The sequence below is a fragment of the Bactrocera oleae genome, chromosome X (assembly GCF_042242935.1).
Source record: "Bactrocera oleae isolate idBacOlea1 chromosome X, idBacOlea1, whole genome shotgun sequence".
NCBI classification, from domain to species: Eukaryota; Metazoa; Arthropoda; class Insecta; order Diptera; family Tephritidae; genus Bactrocera; species Bactrocera oleae.
This window is the reverse complement of record NC_091541.1, coordinates 28,663,646-28,687,715: the sequence shown is the minus strand read 5'-3', so window position 1 is coordinate 28,687,715 and position 24,070 is coordinate 28,663,646. Positions and strand designations below refer to the sequence as shown.

General features: G+C 37.2%; 1 protein-coding gene across 11 annotated transcripts in view; it reads right to left on the bottom strand.

The window, feature by feature from the left end:
• Ephrin (ephrin) overlaps window positions 1-23,805 on the bottom strand; it is a 125,408-nt gene extending 101,603 nt beyond the window's left edge. For 3 of the 11 annotated variants that reach the window (XR_011397251.1, XM_036376013.2, XM_070112374.1), the window contains exons 1-2: window positions 22,960-23,664; window positions 21,234-21,447 (exon numbers count right to left, since the gene is read on the bottom strand). The gene's annotated coding sequence lies outside the window, so the exon portion shown is untranslated. The other 8 variants (XM_036376007.2, XM_036376006.2, XM_070112369.1 and 5 more) reach the window with 8 other exon arrangements.
• Between the last annotated feature and the right edge of the window lie 265 nt (window positions 23,806-24,070).

The window sequence follows — 24,070 nt, the reverse complement described above, 5'->3', positions numbered from 1 at the left end:
GAGCATTGTTGTTGAGATCTACACACATTTTTACATCCACACCATTTGCGCAGGAGCATTAAAGTCGCTCTGCAAGATTTCTGAAGACGAATACGATCAACTGGTTGGTTACTGCAAAACTCGGTTTATTGGAATGCTCCAACCTTTGAAAACGTATTTCCATAACCTTCCTTCAGCCCTCAAAAAAGCCAGATATATCCGCCATTTTTTCAGTAATCCAAATCGAAGGTCTTGTTCATTTTTGTTCATGAACAGGTGAAAATATACTTTTATTAACTGAAATTTTTCCCAAATCGAGATTATTTAATTATTATCGCGTTAATTTTAGTCCCTGATTTTCGAAGAAACAATAAAGAAAATTGAAGGCGATGATATTCCAGCAATTGCAATTTACAAACACTTGCAACATTTAATGAACAATTGGCAAACATCCAACCAACACAATTACTTTCCGTTGCAAGTAAAAATGGAAATGGACAACCTGAAGAAAGAAAACTATGACTTGAAGCAATTTGAAGTAGAGGCAAAGCAATTTCGAAGTAAATATTTCATTTTACACCTCAATTTCGTTTTATCATTTTTCATTCATTGTCTTCAATATGTCAATCAGGTTATTGCTACGAATATCTTATGGCATGGACAACAGTTTGCTCATGCAAAACTATTTGGGTGCTACTCAGCGATAAACTCAACTGGGAAAAAAATTGAGAAAACGTTTATTTTCCTCACAGAAAATAATAGTTTGCAAGCATCAGACACTACTTCACTTAAGCTGTTCGAACAATTCACTTATATTTCTCAGTATATAGGTGACAAACGAATTGATGAATGGAGCAAAGAGCAGACATCCGTCGACAAACATTAGGTTCTATATTTTACTTTTCTGTTGAAGCAAAGCATACCAATCGTTGAGCTTTTAGAGATCGTTGAATACGCTCTGACACTACCAGGAAAATCGGCACCAGTGGAACGCATATTTTCCACCATTAACAGAATGTGGACATACGTCCGACCGAAGACGTCTTCAAAAATTCCGGAAACACCGTCCACTTCATCAACTGATATACATACGATCGATCCAACACTGATTGAATCTTTTAATCATTTTTAATATTACTTTCCTTTTCTTTTATCATTTCCATTCTTTTTAAATAAAATTGTGTTGCTCTCTCGCCTATTATATGTCGCGATTTTCAGTGAATTATAATATTGAAAAAAATATTGACTGATATTTTCGGTAGAAGGTCAACTATAGGCACTGGGGTCCACATATTTAGTACTTAGGGGCTTGAACAGTTTTGGTTCGATTTAGACAATTTTTGGTCACAAGGTGGCATACTTTAAACGTATTATTCACGCAAAGTTTTACCCCGATATAATCATTGTTGCTTGATATGCATAGTGGAAAGTGAAAGAATCAGATGGAATCTAAAATGGTGTTATATGGGAAATAGGCGTGGTTGTAGCCCGATTTCGCCCATTTTCGCACTATGGCATAGGAATATAAAAAGAACGTTATTCCTATAAAATTATCTCATACCATCCAAGAGATAAAATTTAATGTCTCTGGCGTTTTCGTGCTTGATTTATCGCGCTTTTAGTAGTTTTTAACAGTACCGTTATATGGGGAGTGGGCGGAGTTGCCACCCGATTTCAACTATTTTCACACTGTAGGTAGAGGCTCGAAAAAAATTTGCTTCCAGTGAATTTTGTTATTATAGCTCTAGCGGTTTAGGAGAAATGCACATTAAACCTATTAGGGGCGGGACTACGCCCACTTAAAAACAAAAAAATTAACTGCAGATGCCCCTCCTTAATGTAATCCTATGTACCAAATAACAGTCTTGTATCTTATTGCGGAGCTTAATTAGGCAAATTATTTGTTTTTGATTAATGGCGTTTTGTGGGCGTGGCAGTGGTCCGATTACGCCCATCTGCAATACCAACCGTCTCCCGGTACCAAGAAACATGCCTACCAAGTTTCATTAAGATATCTCAATTTTTACTCACGTTAGAGCTTGCACGGACGGACGGACAGACAGTCACCCGGATTTCAACTCGTCTCTTCATCCTGATCATTTATATATATATAACTCTATATCTAACACGATTAGTTTTAGGTGATACAAACAACCGTTAGGTAAACAAAACTATTATACTCTGTAGCAACAGGTTGCGAGAGTATAAAAAACCGTCACGGATTTTGCCGGAAAAAATATATACCATCAACTTTTATCTGTCAGAGAAGGTTTAAAGTCACATTAAAAGAAATTCGATGGCACAGGAAAATGCGACTCGCTAGCGAAACCTAAAATATTTACACAGACGGGGCAAAAATGGCTAATGGAGTTGGCGCCGAATATTTACGGATTTATTACTCGGAACTAGATCTCAGGTGACCCTTCAAGCTTTCGGAATACTGCAGTATCTTTCAGGCGGAAGCCTTTGAGATTAAGAAAGCAACTGAGATAACTAACAATGCAGAAAACAACAAAAAGAAGATCAATATATACGTCTAGAAGCAAACAGCAGTTAAGGCAATAATCGCACATCATATTACGTGAGGGAATTTCCTTAGAGGCAGAAAGGCAGTAGATGTAATGGCTGCGAAAAGCGGCCGCATATATACTGGCTTCCAGGCAACAAAGAAACAATGAAATCCTGGGAAATGAAATAACTAATGAGATTGCCAAAATTGTCGTCCGTCTGTCTACCGAACAAAAGGGATTAGAGTGAGATGGAATTCCTTAAGGGCATGCAGTATCGCCAAAATCATGTGCGAGGGCCTCGAAAAAGAACACGCATGCTTTTCACTCATACGGTCTCGAAAAGTATGCAGGATAGTTTTGGGCTTAATGATAGGTCATAACTTACTGGCTGACATGCGAGCCAGATGAGCATTAGTAAGACACGAGAAAGATGAAGGAACAGCTCCTATGCTTCTGTCTAGCCTTATCTACAACTGGTCTTCGATATCTAGGAGCTTCGCAGTTCAAAGGACTAGATGAATTATTAAAATTAGATATCAAATCTCTCTTCAAATTTGCAAAAAGCGTTGACGTCATCTATGACGAATACGCCAGCTCAAATTAAACTGATCCACCATCTGTCATTACTAAAGACCAGTAGGTCTGTGTATGTATGTATGTGTCGTAAATTAGTTTTTTTACCCATTCCTTCTAAGTCTTTGAATCATGTTGACACAAGTAGAAGCTAAGTTTCGTGTAGGTAAGATTACGATATCGCTTAGAATCGAAACTTGTCAATACTTGATTTTTACAGCCGATACGCGCGAAATATCGATACGCATGTTAGAATTTGTGTTTTTTATGCATTAAATACATAGTTTTCGACAACGAGAGAAAGGTCGACTGGGTCACTTAGGTGGAGTGGACAAAAAAACGACCAATAACAAGTAAGGAAGGCCTAAGTTCGGATGTAACCGAACATTTTATACTCTCGCAAAGTCAAATGGTATACTTGTTTGAGATTTCTTTGTGGATTGACTAATATTTTCGGTAGAAGGTCAACTATAGGCACTGGGGTCCACATAGTTAGTACTTAGGGGTTTGAACAGTTTTGGTTCGATTTAGACAATTTTTGGCCGCAAGGTGGCATACTTTAATTGCATTATTCACGCAAAGTTTTACCCCGATATAATTATTGTTACCTGATTTGCATAGTGGAAAGTGAAAGAATCAGATGGAATTGAAAATGGTGTTACATGGGAAGTAAGCGTGGTTGTAGTCCGATTTCGCCCATTTTCGCACTATGACATAGAAACATGAAAATAACGTTATGCACCGAATTTGGTTGAAATCGGTTGAGCAGATCTCAAGATATGGGTTTTCACCTAAAAGTGAGCTGTGCCACGCCCACTGACTAATTTTGAACGCGGTTTCTATAAAGCCAATTTATACCATCTCAGAGATAAAATTTAATGTCTCTGGCGTGTTTAGTGCTTGATTTATCGCGCTTTTAGTAGTTTTTAACAGTACCGTTATATGGGGAGTGGGCGGAGTTGCCACCCGATTTCAACTATTTTCACACTGTAGGTAGAGGCTCGAAAAAAATTTGCTTCCAGTGAATTTTGTTATTATAGCTCTAGCGGTTTAGGAGAAATGCACATTAAACCTATTAGGGGCGGGACTACGCCCACTTAAAAACAAAAAAATTAACTGCAGATGCCCCTCCTTAATGTAATCCTATGTACCAAATAACAGTCTTGTATCTTATTGCGGAGCTTAATTAGGCAAATTATTTGTTTTTGATTAATGGCGTTTTGTGGGCGTGGCAGTGGTCCGATTACGCCCATCTGCAATACCAACCGTCTCACGGTACCAAGAAACATATCTACCAAGTTTCATAAAGATATCTCAATTTTTACTCAAGTTAGAGCTTGCACGGACGGACGGACAGACAGTCACCCGGATTTCAACTCGTCTCTTCATCCTGATCATTTATATATATATAACCCTATATCTAACTCGATTAGTTTTAGGTGATACAAACAACCGTTAGGTGAACAAAACTATTATACTCTGTAGCAACAGGTTGCGAGAGTATAAAAAGGAAAGGACGAGTCTATGAATTATTGAGGAAAAGAAACGGTGATCTAAATATATTGCAGAGTCAACCCTATCGACATCGTCATATGATTCTATGCAAGAAGACTCATCTTATTCTAACGGAAACATAATATCGTTGCAAAAAGATTGGTCAACTCAGGTCGAGTACTTGCAACACGAAAAAACATATTAATGCGGAAAGACTTTTTCACTCCAAAGTAAGTAGCGGCGCTAAACAGGTGTTACTTAAGTATGAGTGATACCATATGTTCTTGAAGCTATTATTGATTCAGATAAATAAATAAAGAAGTAATCAATTCAATGAAATCGCACCGAAGAACGTACGGAATTAATTAATTTGATTTTCAAAATGCCAGAGTTTGTGACTGTTCGCTTTGATGGAAAATTATTGCCTATTTTAAATGTTCGGAAATCAAAAGAACGTCTTTCGGTATTTATTTCATATGCATATAAAGAACAAATGAGAGTTGGCAGGATTAGAAAACTCAAACACACAACAAAACAAATTCTTTGTGGTGATATTACAACATCAACCACAGGTTGTATTAATGACGCTTGTGTACTTCTTGAACAGAAACTTGATAGAGAATTGCTAATTTTTCCGAGCCGCCATCACATGTACGAGGTGTGTTCAAAGGAAAAGGTGAATTTTAATTTTTCGCGGGCTGTGTACAGTCGATTATCGATATTTTGTTTTTGTTATAATCGGAAACACATGTTTACCATGTGCTTGCATTAGGAGCAAATTTCGATTAGTAGTTTGTTTTTGACAACAGAAAAGATAAGTCCCGTTTTTGTGTGCTTTTGGATTTTTTACTTCTTTTTTCTAAATTTTGAGCAGAGGCAATGTCGCATTAGTATCGCTCAGGAGGTGGTAAGTGACGTCAACAACGATCCAGGTTTGCTCAAACGGATCATAACTGGTGACGAAACGTGGGTATATGGGTCTGACGTCGAAACCAAGGCCCATTCATGGCCAGAAACAAAACCGCAGTGATGCCTTAACCACCGTATTCACCAGATTTGGCTCCCTGCGACTTTTTCCTATTCCTATAACTGAAAAAAACCAATGAAAGGAAAGCGTTTTGCAACAATTGATGAGATCAAATCAGAATCGAAGAAAAAGCTGATGGCTATAGCGAAAAACACATTTCAGAAGTGCTTCGAGGATTGGGAAAAGCGTTGGCAGAAGTGTATAAAATCCGAGCGGAATTACTTTGAAGGGGACAAAATAGATATTGATGAATAAATAAGTACTTTAAAAAAAAATCAAAATTCACCTTTTCCTTTGAACACTTCTCGAATGAGTTTATAACAAAAAAAAGTGTACTCAAAGCAAAAATCAGTCAAGTGACAACAATCTAGAATATTTTGCTTTTTCCAAAGTAACAAAATAAATGGAAGAGTGTTGAACCAAATGATATAGAGTGCTATAAAGATAAAATAGGTTTACATCTAATTGTTTCCGAAATAGAAAACATGCTAAAATTTTAGCAATCTGAATTGCTGCTGATCTGGTATAGTCAGTGATATAAAAGCTGGATATAAAATTCGAAAACTTAAATTCGACCTCCAGGTACTAAAGCAGGTGGATGGCCAGTGCGATTTATGCACTGAAAATAGCACTTCTTTGCGCTCCATTAAAATTACGAACAAGGATATTTCGGCTGCTAAAGCACCTCATCGGGATTTTTGCTTTTTAAAGTCAATGAAGAATAATGAAAAAACCCATACAAAGGTCTTGAAAGCTGCTTTACGGAAATAAAGCTACCATCTATGGTATTTAACCGATGCAATAGCTTTCTTATCATTATTTGATGACGTCGACCAAGAATTTAAAATAAAAATGGATGAAAATTTAATCAAAGAGAATCCATTAACCCATGGTAAACGATACATCCGACCTTAAGAAGAATTCTGTGATTCATTGTTTGCCAAGTTTTGTTAATAAATATAGTTTCTTTCATATTCCATTTATTATAAGGTTAGGCTTATTTAAGAAATATTTTAATTTTTCCCCAAAAGACACCAGGGTGTCTTCAGTTCTTTCGCGTATAACTCATTTTCATCACACGATTTTGAATTTTATATTGACGATATAATCCTTTCATTTTATTTTATTTTTTTTGTTTGCATACAACCATTTTGTTATTGTATGATTAAATGGGTTTGAACCAAAGTTAAATATTGAATTATAAAGTTAGTTTTGCACTATTTAATACAAAACAACTGTTTAGAAAAGAATACAAAAGTTAAAAATATAAGTGTAAAATTCATAGAACATGCACTTTAAATAATTGAATTTTTGAACGTTAAATGCAAATATCTCAAAAACCATAAGTCAGCGGCTAAATACAATATATATGTATATTTTCTTAACCTGGAGAACATCCTATATCCGTATATACCCATTCTAAATACCAGCCTAAAAACCAACTGCGCCGAGCTCACTGATAAAAAAAAAATAAACATTAATAAAAACGTGTTGGATTGAAAGCATATTTTTAACTTCGCTAAAAATACATTTTTTTCATAAAACAAAAAAATTCTTGTTTTTAATAAATAGGGCGCATTTATTAATTAAATTCATTTAAAAACACACATTTTAAGATATTTTGCGAAATTGGACCATCGTGAATTTAATTAAGAAAATACACTGAATTGTGGTGAAAAGTGCTGTAAAATTATTTAACAGTGCTCAATAACATCGGGAAAGTCTTCAAACAATTGAATTCCAGTAAACATTTCTAATAAATAGCGCGAAATTAAAAAAAAAAATAATAAATAATAATTCCAAATATGGTACATAAGAAGGAATACAGTTTTCATCTTTATTATCGTAGTTATACTTGTTGCAATTTTCCATTTCGTCATGGAGTGCGACAAGTGGAAAGGCACTATACACAGAGAGACTGGATTAAGATGCGAGGTTGAATGTAAAAAAGTATTCCACCAAGGAGTGAAATGCAGTGGAATGGATCAATATAGACTAAAAGTTGAATTGATTGAGATAGGTATGATATGATTTGTATGTGATGACTGTTTAACTTACACCGATACGATAGAGTAGTAAAGAACAATAACTATCTTAAAGAGTACAAAAATGAATTTGAAGCAGCATTAGAAAGAAATAAAAATGAACTAGAACATTTACTGTTGAGAATAGATTTACAAATCGAATGGATGAAATGAACAACGTACAAATATCACGTAAAACAGCAATGCTAGAAGTGAACAAAACTTATGAAGTAGCGAAAAAATTCAATAAATAAAGTAGACAATATGTAAAAAATAAGAAGTTAGCAGAAATGAAAATAAGAGCCTGCAATGATATGTTGAATAAAATCATAATAAACCAAAGAGAATCAGATTTATCAAAAACGTATGCTGAGAAATTAAAGGAGTTAGCCAAGTTTCGGAAACAAATGCTACAATGGAAATGTTGATCCAAATCGCTTACGTATCGTAAGCATAGAAGAAAGAAGAAACGGTGTCGTAATTCATTAAAGTGAAAATGATTATGAAAGAAAAAAATTAATGCTTATGACGCATTTATCAGTTTAGTTATCGCACTTTCAGTATATTTTAACATTACTGTTATATGAGGAGTCGGCGTAGTTATTATCTGATTTTTCCGATTTTCACAGCGTATGAAAATTTGCACGTGCAACAAGCGAATTATTGCGATAAAAGTTTGGAGATTCGATAATTTCAAGAAATTGTGGCATTAAATGGCCTCCAAGAAGTTGTGATTTAACAAAATTAGATTGCTTCTTGTAGGATTATTTAAAGTTATTGATCTTAAGCAATAAATCGGACTCTCTTCAAGCTTTAGAAGTCAATGTTGAATGTGCTATTCATGACATACGACTTGACTTAGTGGAAAAAGTACTCGAAAATTAGGTTCATTGAATTCGTTCCTGCAAAAGAAGCCGTGAAAGCCATTTGAATAACGTTGTATTTAGAATTTGATGTATTAACTGTACTTCACACTCAATAAAAGTAAAAGTTTAAACCAAAAAAATCATATTACTCTTATTTGAACCCCCCTGTATTATATATAAATATGATATAGAAACAAATATAAAAAAATTGTATATAATTTTATATAGTAGAGTTGGTCCAATTCTCTTGAGTGAAGACCTCATGCATCAAATGACATATGTTAAAATATTAGATAAGGATGATGGAATGGTGGAATATAACTTTTTTATTATTATATAAAAGAGATTTGGGAGAAAGATTACCAAGAAAGGTGTCCCGGAGAACAGGATGATCCCAGAAGAATGGGCATGAGCGGTGCCAGACTGAAATGGTACCTGAGGCACCTCCTGGAGGGAAGTACTCCGGAGGAGGCCGAAAAACTAGCGCGACACAGGGTGAGAGGCAACAGTTCCTCCCCTGCCTCAGAAAAGCGAAAGGGTGGCAATACCGCGTCTAAAAGGTAACGGAGGGGCAGAAATCGAAGCCAACGCCAAGTAAACACAACTTAGCCCGCAAGGTGGGGTTGCGAAATGGCAGCGTCTTCGACCACCCAAACCGCGATGCGAAAAATTGGGCAGCTGACGCCGCAGGAGCTGCCTAACTCCAAACGGCAGATATGCGGATGCTCTTAAAAACATTCAGATGGCTGTGCTGCCTCTAAACTACTCGACGGAGACGCTGGGTTCGGAGGAGCTTACCATGCTTTAAGACCTTCTCATGGAGGAGGTATTCAGAGGGTTTGGATATGCAGTCTCCTTTCATGGAGGATACTTTAAAGGAGACATGCCGCAGGTTGACTGCAAGGATGAGAGGTCTGCCAGCTGGCTGAGGAAGATCGCTCGCAAGCTGGAAGGCTGGAATGGCCTCATACTCTGCGCAAAGGGAAGAAAGGGAGACGAAATTCCGCCCATGCACAGCATGACGGTATTCCTCCCCAGGTGCGCACGCAAGCCGTTCGAGTTTGCTTTCGAGCTCATCAAGAACCAGAACGAGGGCCTCAGTACATCAGCCTAGCGAGTTGTGAGTAGCAAGGTGGAGGATTCAGGTTGGAGGCCCAGCCTCTGCGTAGACGACAAATCATATAAATTCGTCCGGAGGGAGCTTCCGTCTGAACTATAGGTGCTCAGTGGTCATGAGGCCATACAAGCCTAAAACGACCACCGATACAGGAGAAAAGATGCTGGGATATGCGGATGACATTGTTATCTTAGCTAGAGGTAAATTCGTAGACACTCTCTGCGGAATCGTACAAAGAGGACTGGGGCTGGCAAAGGGATAGTGTATTGGGGTTGCCTTAAACATCAACCCCTCTAAAACTACATCATTCCGTTCACTAGACGGAGGTTACTGCCAGACCTCAAAAATCTCTCCCTTGGCAGCAGAGTGTTAGAGATGGCCAACACGGTCAAATATGTAGGCCTCACCCTGGATTCGACTCTACGGGGGAAGCAGCATGTGGACCTGACCCTAGTGAAGCACTCATGGTGTGCAATCGACTTGCTGGAAAATCCTGGGGGTGCTCCCCAAGGACTATCAGGTGGATGTACACCATGATCCCGAGATTGATTATCACGTATGGAGCGGTATCGTGGGTTTCTAAAGCATCGCAGACTTCGGTAGGACTCAAACTGTCGAAGCTACAAAGACTTGCCTGCATCTGCGCGTCGGGCGCAATGCGTACGTGTCCGACTGCAGCACTAGAGGTAATGGAAGAACTCACACCGTTCCACATGGTAATCAAACAGACAGCCCCACAGACTCTGCTCCAAACGATAGCAGAAGGATTTGGCAGAGGTAAGGTAGTCTCGGCCCAGCAGATGTAGGCGCTAAGTGAGGAAATGCCACTAGCCCTTCTCCTAAGGGACAGCATTACCAAAGTAGTAAGCTTCACTAAAAGGTTCAAATTTACCCTTGGCAGTAAGGCGAAACGGACCTACTGCTAAGGGAAAGCACTATCAAGTGGTACACCGACGGCTCGAAAACGTCGAAGGGGATTGGTGCAAGAGCCGTAGGGCCACGCCCCAAACTCTCCATTCCCATGGGAAGTTTTCCTAGCATTTTCCCAGCGGAAGTCTATGCTATAAGTCGGTGTGTAGGGATAAACCTCAAACGCAACTATCGCAATAAAATTATTGCCATACTCAGCGATAGTCAGGCGACACTAATAGCGTCAAATCGCTACTAATGCAGGAGTGTATAGAACGGTTGAACAGCCAATCAAGCCGCAACAAAGTGCACCTTATCTGGGTGCCTGGTCACATGGATATAGCCAGTAATGAACTGGCTGAAGAGCTAGCCCGCTCTGCAGCCTCCACCAGAATGTAAGAACCGGAACCGTACATCGTGGTTGATTCTCATACCATAAAGGAGCTGCTGCGTAGGGAGAAAAGAACAGGTATGGAGAGACATTGGCAAAAACTCCAAGGCATGCGCCACGCCAGGTTACTAATGGGGGGTTACGACCTCAGACGGTTTATAAACGTAATCAATCTCCCGAGGAACAAATTCCGGCTACTTGTCGCGTTCTACACCGGCCATTGCAGGATGAAGAACCATCTATTTACCATGGGCTTAGCCTCTTCTGCAAACTTCCGATTCTGTGACAATTAAGTAAAAATTTTAATAGACATCAGTGTGAAATATTCAAATTGGGACGTTCCAAGAAGAAAGGCGCCTAATATGGAACATGTTCGAGGACGGAAAAATATTAGTGAAATTGCTCGTTGCATTCGAATTTCGAGTTAAAATTCAAAACACTTTTTGATATTATCGTGAGAATAAGACATTTGAAATAAAAAGAGAGCTGGACTCAAAAAGACCACAAAAAGAGAAGATTCACTCATTGCACGGCAGGCGCTTAAAGATCCTTTTGCAACTTCCTCGTAAATACGAGCTACAATTTTGGAAAACAACCTTCGTGGATGCCAAAGTTTAAAAAAGCCAAAAGTTTCACACAATAATCGAAAGGCGGGATTGGAATTTGTCAGGCTGCATAGGGATTCTCCTCTTTCCTTCTGGAATTCTGTAGTTTGGAGCGACAAATCTAAATTCATCTTGCACGGTCCTGATGGAGAACTTATGTGCGACATCCCCCAAATAAAGAATTGGACCCGAAGTATACCAGGAAGACCTGGGGGCTTGTTATGGTGTGGGGTTGCATTACGAAGCATGGTGTTGGTCTTATTGTGCTGATAACGGGCAAACTAGATTCTGTGCCATACCAGAAGTTGCTTGACAATTATCTGGTACCGTTTCTGGAAGACTTACTGTTATCTGTATACACCACCGCAGTTTTCCAACAGGAAAATACGCCCTGCCATAAGTCGAGGTCTGTGATTCAGTAGCTTCAAAACTAGGCAATTTCAATGTTGAATTGGCCTGCCCAGAGTCCAGACCTCAATCCAATTGAAAATCTGTGGGCAATAATAAAAGGTGCACGATTTATGGGCGGTTATTCCACAGGAATCTCAGAAAAATCCCAATGACATCTGTGCGGATTTGGTGTCTTCTATTCCGAGAAGATGTACATCCGTAATTTCCCAAAATGGATACCCAACTTGAGTAAATATAAACTCATGCGTTTCTTTTTTTAAATTACTTTCAAAATTTTATACAATTTTTTTACTTTTTTTCAGATGTGTTGATCTCTTGACCGAACTGCTTCTAAATATGTTTTACATTATATTGATTTTTTATGGTTCTATTATGTTTTTTTTTTAATTACTAAGTTGTTTCCATTCAACTTTGTTTAATTAATATTACTGAATACTTATACTTTAATTTTTTCCTCGATATTTTTATTTTTTTCTTAAATTTTCTTTTAATTTTAGTGCACATGGCCACCCCTGTACATGCTGCAACCAAACTCATATGGAAAGGCTGCAAAAATTGCAAAATAAGGAAATGAGACTTAGTATATTGCAATGTAGTAAATATGAGTAAATATTAAAGTAATGATTAAAGCTTTAAAATGGCTTAATATCAGAGAACGACTTGAACTAAGTACAAAAGTAAAAATCAATATGCACCAAAATATTTAACTGATAAGATTGAGTATGTAGGAGAATCACAATAATATGAATTAAGAAACAACTATGATTTTAGAATTATTTACAAACAAAGTGCTAAAGAACAAAAGCCACTTTTTTATAAAAGTAGCATTTAAGCAAAAACGTATTGACTTTATTAGAAATGTAAAGTATTTTTAATAACAATTGTGTTTTAATACTATATATAATATAATAAATATTAATAATAATATAAGCATTGGCGCAGTTTTGTAGAGCTTTGTTATTGTAAAATTGTCTTTATTTCAATATTTTTACTTTTTGTTCATAGGAACCTGTTCGAACCGATACCGCTTTTTTTCAAGAACAGAGTAATTCTGAAGGTTTTGCATCACCGATCACACGATTACGATTTGTGTATTTGGAGTAAATTATTTATTTCTGAGGATCCGTTTACAAAAAATGAAGGATGGTTACCTTATGTTATTTGTGTGATTAAATAGAACGAGAAAACTTTAGAATACCGTCCCAAAATTTTGGAGATAAAATGGGTACGGACGGATAAAGATTCTTCAAATCAAGAATATATTTATTTATTTATTAATTATTTTTAAATATAGCTGCGGTAAACTTAAATTTTTTTAGATATTTGCATTTAAAGTTTAAAAATCAAAAATTTAAAGTATGTATTTTTTCGATCTAAAATAAATTTTACACTTGTAGTTTTCACTGTATATCTACTAACACATTCACATAAAAGTACATAATTGTTTCTACAAGTACACATTTATTTCATCCTAAATAATAGTGCAGGGGAAACCATAGAATACCATCCCAGGATTTCGGGGATAAAATGGGTATGGATAGAGGATGCTCTCCAGATCAAGAATATCTATAGATATAAACTTATAGTTTTCGACATATTTGTGTTTAAAGTTGAAAATTTCAACTATTTGAAGTACGTTTTTTTAAATTTATAATGAGTTTTACATTTATATTTTTTACTTTTATATCCACTAACACAGAGCGTGTCAAGAGCACTGGAAAAAAGGACTGTGGCAGCACCAGTGCGCAGATGGATTACAGCCGTACTGCGCACTAGGGTGGCGGAAACCGCAGTAGAAGAAACTAAAATTCGTCTGGGAACAACAAGAGGCTGCCCACAGGGTGGAGTGCTATCCCCCCTACTTTGGAGCCTAGTTGTGGACGATCTCCTTGAGCGGCTGACTAGCAACGGAATCCGCTGTCAGGGATATGCGGATGACATTGTTATCTTAGCTAGGGGAAAATTTGAAGACACACTCTGCGATATCGTTCAGAGGGAAATGGAGACTGGCAAAGGGATGGTGTAGAGGGGTTGGCTTAAGCATCAACCCCGCTAAAACTACAATCATTCCCTTCACCAGACGGAGGTCACTGCCGGGCCTCAGGAGTATATCCCTGGACGGCAGAGTGGTTGAGATGGCCAGCACGGTCAAGTACCTGGGCCTCACGCTGGATTCCACACTACGATGGAATCGGCATGTGAACCAGACCTTAACAAAAGCTACTAAAGCACTCATGGTGTGCAACCGACTTGCTGGAAAATCCTGGGGGTGCTCCCCAAGGACTATCAGGTGGATGTACACCATGATCGTGAGACTGATTATCACGTATGGAGCGGTATCGTGGGGTTCAAAAGCATCGCAGACTTCGGTAGGACTTAAACTGTCGAAGCTGCAAAGACTTGCCTGCATCTGCGCGTCGGGAGCAATGCGAACGTGTCCGACCGCAGCACTGGAAGTCATGCTAGAAATTTCACCGCTACACCTGGTAATCAAACAGACTGCCAAACGAACTCTGCTCCAAATGACAGCAGAGGGAGCTGGCAAAGGGAAGGTAATCTCATCCGAACAGATGAAAGAGCTAAGTGAGGAAATACCACTTGCCCTTCTCCCAAGGGATAGCATTACCAAAGTAGTAAACTACAGCAGGAAGTTTCAAGTAACCCTTGGCAGCAAATCTGAGTGGAATGACTCTTCACTGGACCGGCTGCTAAGGGGTAGCACCATCAAGTGGTACACCGACGGGTCGAAAACGGAGGAGGGGATTGGTGCAGGGGTCCTTGTGCCAAGCACCAAACTCTCCATTCCCATGGGAAGTTTCCCGAGCATTTTCCAAGCCGAGGTCTATGCTATAAGTCGGTGTGTAGGGATAAACCTCCAACGCAACTATCGCAATAAAAGTATTGCTATACTCAGCGATAGTCAGGCGGCACTAAGAGCGATCTTTGCCTATGAGGTCAGATCTCTTCTAGTGATGGAGTGTATAGAACGGCTGAACAGCCTATCTGAGCACAACCGAGTGCACCTTATTTGGGTGCCTGGCCATAGAGGTATAGCTGGGAACGAACTAGCTGACGAGTTAGCCCGCTCTGCAGCCTCTACAAAAATGGTAGGGCCTGAACCATACATAGCGGTTGGTCCACATACCTTCAAAGAGCTCCTCCGAAGGGAGGAAAGAGCAGGCAGGGAGATACATTGGCAAGAACTCCAGGGCATGCACCATGCCAGACTGCTATTGGGGGGTTACGACCTCAAGCGGTTCAAAGCCATAATTAATCTCCCCAGAAACAAATTCCGGCTACTGGCAGCGTTCTACACCGGCCACTGCAGGCTCAAGAAGCACCTCTTTAACATGGGCATAGCCTCTTCTGCAAACTGCCGGTTCTGCGACATAGAGCCGGAAACCCCTGAGCATCTGCTGATGAACTGCACAGCAGTCTGCAGACGCAGAATCAAGGCCCTGGGATCCATGTTTCCACACAGGGATCGTATCGCCTCACTGGCACCCAGCAGAATTTTGGAATTTATCAACATGCTGGGCCTAGATGATACGATATGACTTAGGGGAGGGCACAATAGACCATAGGTCGCGGTGCATACCTCGAAACTAATCTAATCTAATCCACTAACACTTCATTAATTCTTTTCTATACATTGTTTATGCAAAACTAACTTTATAATTCAATATTTAACTTTGGTTAAAGAGGACCGTTTAGATAGAGTAGTGACTCTCCGCTATAGAGAGGAACATCAGTGACATCAGGAAGGAAGTCACTACTCTATCTACTTGTATAGAAAACACTTGTGATTTAGCTTTAACAACAACATTACAGACACCGCATGTGGGCGACAACTGCGTGTCATTATTGTTGTTTTTGGGGGGCATTGTTACCTTGAAAATCACATAATTTTAGGAAACTTAAGTCAAAAAATGCGTTAGGCACTACACTAATACACAGTTAAACTAATTTATTTATTTATTATTAATTAATAGCAAAAATATGTAATTTATAACAGGAGTGAAAAAGTATGCTTCTTATTTCTTAGTTGACCATTCACATTAAAACAATTGATTTTTAAACTTTCAATATTTGATCAAAAGAATAAATGTATTAGCTCTCAATTAATAAATGATTTTTTTTTACTATTTCAATTGAAAATTAATACTACTAAGCATGGCATCACAAAAGATTTTATCACATACATGTCAATTTCGCGTTTTCTTTAATTTTCTTATTTTCCATTTTTGTTAGTGATTTTCAATAGCAGCAACAAATCTCTGTAGGGTTTCAATCTGACCGTCCCTCTCTTTCCAATTGCTAAACGTCAATACACCCGAACTTTGAGAGTTGCCTGAGTTCGTGAGGTTTTGACGATTAGCAACTGCTCTCTCATTTCCAGTGAGAGATCTCTTTATCTCTGATTGAAACTACAGGTTAATGGTAACTGAAATAAGAATCATAAGTTTGAGACTTGATATCGTCTAAATATTTGGAAACTACCGCGTCCCATATTTTGTTGTGGATTCTTGTGGATCATTATTCTATTCAAATACAATTTTTCCGAAAGAAAAGTTGTCAACCGCTCTGATTTTTTATCAGTGAAGTTGATATTGAAATCTTTAGCCAAGATAAGTGGAAATTGATTACCACTGATAATTCGATTGAAATAACTAATTTCAATTGTATTTTTCAATTCAAACGAGATACTGTTCCAAAAGGTGGAATAGCTATTTACCAAAATAATAATATTGTGAGTAATATTATGACTCCGAGTACTGAATAATTTAGTTTAATTAATAAAATTTTTATTAAATTCCATATTTTTATTTGCCATTTAAAAAATTCTATCTGGAATATTATTTTTTTTGAATCACCCTGCTTTTTAATTGATTTGTTCCGCTTAAAATATGCGAAAATGTGATATGCCTAATAGTATGCGATATTCCCAAAAGTATGCAAACATTTTGCGCATATTTTGTGATCGTGTTAGGTTTATTTCCGTAACGAAATTTCTTGATTCAATCAACGCGCTCAAAGACCGCGATAGAAGATTCTTCAAGCCGTTCCCACGACAGTCGGGTCTACGTAACCGGAACGGACTCGGATTTTATCCGGTCAAGGACTGTCAACTAAGTAAATTCTGCCGCTACGATAACAACAACAACCGCGATAGAAGCTATGAAATCGCTTAAAAACAAAAAGAAAGATTATGCCCCAAATACAGGAACCATTATCAGTAATATACAATAAATTATCTTTCAGTATTTCCTTTCTCTGAAAAAACGCGGTGTTGGATAGGTTATTTGTTTAAACCGCGGCCGAAGGCCGTCAACGCAAAAAGTACTTCTACGCAAAAGAAATGGGGACACCCCGGTGTTGGACCGTCCAGGTTTATTTTTTATTGCCACATCAGAAAATGGAGTTCTACGCGAAAGAACGGAAACCTCCCGGTGTTAGATCAACTAGGGTTGTTTTTTTGAAACGCAGCCAAATGACCCAACGCAGAAGGGAATTCCACGCGAAAAACTTTTAATGTGTTATTTATTTTATGCCATTGGAGAATTATCTGTTTTCATTTCTTTTGTTTCCTTTGTAAAATATGTCGGTAACACGTTTTATTTGTTAGTATGCAACACTTTTGTTATTGTGTGAACAAATAGATCTGAACAAAAATTTAAATATTGAATTAAAGCTATTTTTGCACTATATAATATAAATAAATGTATAGAAAATAATTATTGAAGTGTTAGTGGATATAGAAGTAAAAATATAAGTGTAAAATTCGTTATAGATCAAAAAAAGACGTACTTTTGAAATTTTCAACATTAAACGCAAATATCTCGAAAACTATAACTTTATATCTATATATATTCTTGATTCCCGAAATCCTGGGATGGTATTCTAAAGTTTTCCTCCTGCACTATTATTCAATATGAAATAAATGTGTAGAGACAATCATGTAAGTGAATTGTTTGTAGATATACAAGTGTAAAATTTATTATAAATCGAAAAAATACATACTTTAAATTGTTTGATTTTTCAACTTTATATGCAAATGTATCACAAAATTTAAGTTTTCCCCGGCTATATCTATAGATATTCTTGATCTGGAGAACCTCCTTTATCCGCCCATACCCATTTTCCCCGAAATCCTGGGACGGTATTCAAAACCCACGTAATCGATATGTTACTCAACATTGTAGAAGTTATGAACTTTATTAGCAAATATCTTAAGAACTTTCACTATTTTATACACAGTGCCTCACAAAAGTATTCGGAAATAATATTTTTTTTGGTAAGAAGCACCGAAAAAAGACCGGATAAAAATTATGTAAAATGACCGACATTTTGTTTTTGTTTGTGAAAAAATCGATAAATTGTGTTAAATATAGGAAGAAAATCAAAAGAAACCACATCCGAAAGAAGAAAAATAATATTCGAAATTTACCAATAGAAGCGTTTCAGCCATCCACAGACTTTTGCAGAGGAGTTTGCTGAAGTTAAGGCAGCGGTTTGGACGGCCGGAAAAAAAAGGAACATAACGAGCTCCTCTCCAAGCAGTTTCTGCTGGGATGTTTTCGCAGAAACCACCCCTGCAGACGCCTGCTTGCAGCGGAGCAGCCTCCTAGGAACATCAAGAGGTCCTTCCTTGACTACGTCGACGACATCAGACAGCACGCCGACCAGACTTCCGACGCAACTAACTTCAGACAAGCACTGACCGCCATTCACAGTGGAGCCATTAACACCTTCACCGACTCCCTTTCAGTGAATGGCGTAATACGAGTCAAACCACCACCCATTGCAGACACAGAGCTCGAGTTGCCTCGCGAATCTAGAGTGACCCTCGCGCAACTTCGTTCTGGATACTGTAGCAGGTTAAACTCCTACCTATCCAGAATAGACCCTGACATACCAAACACATGTCCTGCATGCAATGAGTCTCCGCATGACACTAACCACCTCTTTGCATGCCCAACGAACCCCACTCATCTAACACCCCTCTCCCTATGGTCCGACCCCGTCGAAACAGCTCGTTTCCTGGGCCTTCCGTTAGATGACCTCGACGACAACGAATCTAGAATTTATCACCCAAACGGGGATTAGATAATCGTTATAACAACAACAACAACAACGGCCGGAAAAACTTCAATGTCGTGACAAAATCGTTATCGTGAGAAAAATTTTAATAATCTACGAAATTAATTCAAGCCCAGTTTAGAATACTAGAATACGTGTCTGCGATGAAACTGTAGGCAGGACGCTTAGAGCTGCTGGCTATTATGAGCGAACTCTACGAACAAAGCAAACAAAGTGAAAAAAAGAAAGGAGCGTTTGGTTTTAGTGACGAAACGAACTTGAACATATTTGGACCTGATTGTGGCAACAAAGTTTGGCGAAAAGTGAATTTCGATATGCAAAGGAAAAACACAATAGCTTCGGTTAAGCACGGGGGTGGAAATATACTGGGCTGAATATGTGCAAACGATGTCGGAGACATGATGTTTATTACTAATAAAATAGATCACCGGCAATATATTCATATACACTCGCCAGAAAAAGTCTGCGTACACGCTATCTTGTTTTCTTTTGTTAGAAAAAAATTTTTATATACTAAAATTTAGATTATAATCACATTAAGAGCTTTATTACTAGTCTTTTGCATTATCCCATAGCATTTAAAGCAATTAAAATCTGACACCATAGTTTTATATATTAAAAAAAAAATAGTTATAAGGCATCGCAGAAAGTCTGCTGTGTAGTAAAATTGGAGTTCCCTACGTAATAACCAAATGTAAAAGTGTCGGAAAGTTATAGTTTTACCTGTTTTCGTAAAAGCAGCCAATATTTATTAACTGTTCTATTCATTTTATTAAATTTAGAATATCGAATCTCGCCTAAAAGTAAAGAAATAAGCCCCTCTGGAATGGAAATAATGGTAAAACTTTCCGAAGAAAGAAAAACATGGCCTGAAATCGATCGTATTGTTGGAAGAACACATGCTTTTGTACAAAGAGTAATAAAAAATTACAAACAAACCGAAGTTTTTCTACCTCGGCGCGTCCAGGGCGGCAAAAATACTAGCACAGTGCGAAACTCGTAACGTTTTAAAAAGTGTGACAAAACCTTCGATTTACTGCATCCAAAATCGCTCAAAATGTTAAGAAAAATTTTAAGAAATCCCTCTGACACCATTTGCATAATTAAAAAAAAAAACAGGTTTTATGGTCAAGTCGCACACAAGAACTGTTGTTGTCGTTGTTGTAACGGTTATCTAGTCCCCGCTTGGGTGGTAAGTTATAGTTTGGTTGTCGTCGAGGTCATCTAACGGGAGGCCCAGGAAACAAGCTGTTTCGGTCGGACCATAGGGAAATCGGGTAAGATAAGGGTCTCACTATGTAGATGTTCAATTGGGGACATCAAGAGGCAACCCGTGATAGTCCGGAGTGCAGTGTTTTGACATGTCTGGAGCTTCTTCGTCTGCGTTGCACTACATCCAGGCGACCATATTGGTGCAGCGTAGTTTAAGACCGGCCGCCGATTGCCTTGTAAACTGCCAACAACATTTCTTTGTCTTTTCCGCAAGAGCTGCCGGTAAGCGATTTGAGGATTTTGTTGCGGCTCTATACTTTGGCAGTTATCGCGGTCGTGTGAGGAGTGAAGGAGCACAGACTGTCAAATGGAACACCTAGAATAGCCTACGACTGTAATGTTGAGATCCAGTCTGTACTGTGTCGTCCAGTTTGTGAAAATGGTCGCTGTGGATTTAGTGGGGGAGAGTGTTAAACTCCTTGCAGAAAAGAAGCGAGAAAGGTCGGAGAGATAGCTGTTTACTTTCGAACAGATGCCATCGATTTGTTATTGTTCATATTACGAAAATTGTGTAAAAATAAAATTCTTATTTAAAGCAAATACTTAAATATTTAATATAAAATAAATATGTAGAAACATTGTAGTGAAGTGTTAGTGTGTAATAAGTCCATAATATAAAAGAAAAGATAACCATAAATCGAGAAATTGTTAAATGAAATTTGTGAAATTCTCAACTTAAAATGCAAATATCTCGAAAACTATAAGTTTCCGTTATATATATTCGTGATCTGGAGAATCTCCTCTATCCAACCATACCCCTCTTAACCCTAAAATCGTGGGATGCTAAACTAAAGTTTTCCCAGGAAAACCCTTAGCGGAAGTTTTAAAGGGTTGGGAATATACGATTTTTTTTTAAAACTACATGTTAAACGTCTTTTAATGAACATCAATAAAATTGGTTTTTAAAAAAAGTATATAAACTTATTTTTTCTAACAAGTTATTTTCGTTGGTACCTTATACGCAGACTTTTTCTGCCCAGTGTAGCTCACAATACAAAGCTGTGGCAATTGTACAACATCTCAAAAGTTTTAGGAACGCCCCCACAGCCCCCGGATCCTAATCCAATTGAGCACTCATGGGCGAATGTGGAACGTGCTATCCGCAAACACAACATAACATCCAAAACCGGCCTTCAAGAAGCAATTCTCAAAGAATGGGAAGAAATCTCTGCGGAGGGAATAAAAAAAAATTAGTTTTTAACTACCAGATATAAATTAATAGTAAAATTAAATTTAGTTTATATATACAAGTTTTTACGATTACTTTTGTGTTATGAATTTACCGAATTTTTAAGTTGAAGGTTTTTACATATGTTCTTTTAAAACTAACACTTAATTTTGAGTTTAAATAAAAGTTTAAAACTGCAATACAGTAATTTATATTTAAATAATAATAAAATCTTTGTAAGAATGGAAAGCAATTTCTTTCTTGATGGCAATTTTCCGAATACTTTTGTGAGGTACTGTATATACACATATTCGCAATTTGGAAACCCTTCTCTATGGGCTCAAACCTCTTTCAATCCCGAATTCGAAGGATGCTTTCTAAATCCCAGCCATATATTTTTCTGTACCGCGTAAATGAAACATTTAAGAAATTGAGAAACTGATATGAAAGGGAATGTAGAAAATTGTCGAGAAGGTCGAATCGCGCATGTGAACGCAATGGGCAACACCAAAGCGAATTTCCCGATAAGAAACTAACGCTTCGGTGTACAAAAGCAGACAGCATATATTATTAATTGAAATAACTGTAAAACCTAATTATTTAAAAACTTTGTTACCTAGTCGTTTGGTCTTCACTTTTGAGATTTGTAAAACCCCTCTGTGCATTCTATAAAATTTTAAATTAAAAAAAAAACATAACTTTGCAACTGCAATATGCACACATAAAAACTTCTATCTTTCGTTATTGGTGCATACCGACGTTGTAGCAGTCATTACTAAATAATATTATTCAATACTTCTTGCTGTAATTTCTGTTGCCTTTGATTGCATCATCGACCGTGGCTATAACGTAAACTGCTGCGAAGTGGCAGTGACAACAAAACATAATGCCTTTAAGTACTTAGTATGTATCTGTACGCAAAAAAGTAGGTATACAATATACCGATACGCTTAAACGATTGTATGTATATGTGTATGACTGTGCCAGACAGAAGAACTCTTTGGTAATTATCGCCGCATTTTAGTATAACATATCACAGTTAGCAGTAAAGCCAACTCGAATATGTTGTTAATAAACCACAATCATCTTATTGCTAAACTTATGTATGACAACTCTTCATTAATTAAATAAGCACTGTGCATTAAAAGAATATTGCTGCACTCATTTTACAGCAGCACACTGATTAAACCTCATACCTATTGAAAGCAAACAATCATATATTTGCTTAGTTAAAAAAAAATCGTTAAAAGTAAATTAAATGATAAGAAGAAACACTTACAGTAAATTTTTTCGTCATTGTATTCATCGAAACAAAAATATTTCTATTGGCCATTGGCAACAAAACTTCACTCAAATACGTGGCCATTTTTTGCCACAGTTCAAAATTAATTCGCCGCAACTAACAAATAAAACATTTTGAAAGATCTTAAAGGAGAATAGGAAAAAAAACAAAAAAAAAATTGATATTCTGAGATATAAATTGAATTGTATTGCAATTACAATTAAACTTACTTCCAACCAGAACTATATTAAATATTTGTATATTATATCGCCGTTCTTTTGCTTTTACTGCTCCTTTCAGTTTTGTGGTATTTCGAGCGTTGTCTCCTATCCCACTCGTGCATTCATATACAAAACGCTATCGCATTCACTTAACCAGTATACATAAACCCTTTTGGATTGCCTTTTTGTGATACATCTTATTGTCTATTCTTTGCTTTTTATGTACACACCTTTCTTGAACAAATGATTTTTACATATAAATACATAATATTTTCTTTATTACTATGATAATCTTCGAAATACAGAGATCCACTTTCTTCAGACACTAAACATTTCACTAATTTACTTCCACTTGTATCTTTGCCTAAACAAAATTTTTTCGAATCAAATTATATTCAACACACACTAAATGTACCCTTCTTGATTTCACATTTATTCGAAACAACCCACTGCAGCTTGCCGTTGTAAATATTTCAAAAACGTATATATTTAACTAGTACCATTGTTAGTTTTATTGAATTAAGAGGTTGATAAATATATTTGAGAATGTTACAAATTAAACTAGCAGCATAAACGCCAACGCCAATTCAATATACATTCACTCAAAAAAAAGAACCGTTCAAGCTGGTTTCACAATTACAACTGATCATAAATTATAAACATATAATACGGTAGCCCAGACCGAAACAATGATGAAAAATATATAAAATTTTCGCATTATTCATACATGCCCTTATGATATATTTAACTTTTCCTCTAATAATTATTTACACATTTTTATTAAAACCTACAAATTTTAAAACTTTAGATTTTAAACTAAAATTTAGGAAAAACGGATGCACCCATATACTAATCTAAGAACTAGAAAATATTAAATGTGGCAACATTGATTACTCTGTTCATAAATGGGCATCTCGACAGGCAATTACAGATTACTAAATATACGAATTGCTAGCAATATTGCCAATAGAGACTGCACATTGCTTATGTATAGTAATTGATGTCTGTATACATTTTATGCCTACCATTGCTAGCAATGAACTACTGTCATTTTGGTGGTCTGACTGAGCTGTTTTCATGTGCACACATATGTTGATGAGGCAATATGTACATGTTGTTG